Source organism: Hipposideros armiger, unplaced genomic scaffold (assembly GCF_001890085.2).
Source record: "Hipposideros armiger isolate ML-2016 unplaced genomic scaffold, ASM189008v1 scaffold_482, whole genome shotgun sequence".
Classification (NCBI taxonomy): Eukaryota; Metazoa; Chordata; class Mammalia; order Chiroptera; family Hipposideridae; genus Hipposideros; species Hipposideros armiger.
This window is the reverse complement of record NW_017731832.1, coordinates 344,178-346,675: the sequence shown is the minus strand read 5'-3', so window position 1 is coordinate 346,675 and position 2,498 is coordinate 344,178.

Here is a 2,498-nt window from a genome sequence, read left to right as displayed (position 1 = left end):
AAAGTTGCACAGCCATTACCATTAGGTAACCCCAGAACATTTTCATCACCCCAAAAAAAGACCTCACCCCATTTGCAATTACTCATTCCTCCTTTCCCCTGGCAACCACTAATCTACTTTCTGTCTCGATGGATTTGCCTATTCTGGGACATTTTATACAAATGGGATCATACAATATGTGGCCTTTAGTGATCTGGCTTCTTTCACCTAGCATAATGTTTTTAAATTTTCATGTTGAAGCATGTATTAGTACTTCATTCCTTTTATTGGCTGAATAACATTCCATAGTATGGATATACTACATTTTATTTATTCATTCATCAGTTGATGGACATTTGGGTTGTTTCCACTTTTGGCTATGGTGAACAATGCTGCCATGAACACGGTGTACAGGTTTTGTGTGATCATGTTTTCAAGTCTCTTGGGTATGTACCTAGGAGTGGAATTGTTGGATCACAGGGTAACTCTATGTTTAACGTTTTGAGGAACTTTCGGATTGCACTATTTTACACTTCTACCAGCAGGGTATGAGGGTTTCCATTTCTCCACATCCTTCACCAAAAAATATTGCCTATCTTTTTCTTTTCTTTTCTTTTCTTTTTTGTAGAGGGCAGTGTCACTGGCCCTCACCTGTGGGATCCGAACCGGGGCCCTCTGGCGTCCCAAGCCAGTTCTTAACCATCATGCCACTTGGCCGGCCCTCGCCTATCTTTTTGACTATAGCCATCCTAGTGGTATCTCACTGTGGTTTTGATTTTCATTTCCCTGGTGGCTAATGATGTTGAGCATCTTTTCATGTGCTTATTGGCCATTTATATATATTTTTTGGATAAGTGTCTATTTAGGTCCTCTGCCTATTTTTCAATCAGGTTGTCATTTTATTATTGAGTTGTAAGAGTTCTTTATTCCAAATCCAGTCCCTTATCAGATACATGATTTGCAAATATTTTTTCCCATTTGGTGGGTTTGTCTTTTCACTTTCTTGATAGTATCCTTTAAAGCACAAATGTTTTAAAATTTGCGCCGGCTGAGTGGCTCTGAGCAACAGGGTCGCCGGTTTGATTCCCGGCCTGAGGTGAGCTGACGCTGAGCTGCCAACAGGTGGCAGGAAGGCTCAGCTAAATAAATAAATAAATTTTTTTTATGAAATCCATCTATTTTTTCTTTTGTCACTGTAATTTTGGTGTCATATCTAAGAAGACTTTGCCTAACCTAAGGTCATGAAGATGAACTCATTTTAAGAGTTCTATATATCTAGCTTTATGTTTAGGATTATGATCCGTGTTGAGTTAATTTTTGTATATGGTGGAAAGTATGGGTCCAACTTCATTCTTTTGCATGTGGAAAATTCCTGTGTGACAGCGGGTTTTTGCACCTCTCAGCGAGTGCAGTGGTACTCAGTCACATTCCGCTCATAACTGCTGTTTTCTGTACTTCAACTGTTTTTGGGCATTTCAATGCAGACCTAACACACTAATGAAACATGCACTTCTAAAAAATGAAGAGTCATAATGATACTGTCTTTTTTAAAAGCAGCTTGTAGATTACAATATGAGGTCTGCCCTCTGCTTCTTACTTAAACTTTGTTAAAGGAAGGTTGCTAAAATGAAGATTGGTTCAGAAGGTGGGGGTTGAAATTCTGCACGTCTAACAGGTTCCCAGGTGATGCTGAGCAGCAAGAGTCTAGTTCTGTCTCCATGGTGGACCATGGAACCAGGTAGCTCACATCTCTCTGCACCTACTGTCCTTATGCTTGTTTTCTGTTGTTTCACGGAAATGGAGTGAGAATCAATGACTTGACACACACAGAATGACTGACATGTTTGTGCTCCATGTTAACATTTCCTGTGTTCCCTATGCTTCCTGTTTTTAACCAATTGTCCATCCCGGGTATCGAGTCACTATAAAGACTACGATTAAAGACAATTTAAACCGTGCAACGATCGGACTGCTGTGACTGGGCAATGGCTGGCGATAGTGGCTGTGGAGTGTGTGCGTCATGCACGGGCTGCTGAGCGCCAGGGGGTCGGCTGCTGCGTGCGTGCCTTCTGCCCGATACACACTCAGTTTGAGAGATGTTTACACATATTTTTAAATGGTTATTCGTTTTAAAAGTTGACATTGAAATAGGCACTGTTGCTGCTTGTAATGATGGGTCTGGAAAGCCTTTGTTAAATCCGGGGCTTTGTAATCCTTGGCAGGAAACCATGGATCAGCAATTCTTAACTGTTTTGGGTAGTGGATTCTTAAGAATCTGAGAAAAGCCATGGAAAGGCTCTCAAGAAAATGCCCATATGTACATTACACATGAAATTTCACAGTCTTATGGCTGGCGTCTCAGATGCTGGTAACCAAGTTCTGACCCTTGGCCACCCCCTTTTCAAACCATCATAAATACGATATTACTTTCCTTGAAGTGTATCTCTAATAATGCTTTTCTCCTGCTCAAGTTTCCTCAGTAGCTCCCCATTACCCACATTACTGTTTCCCCAAGTGTG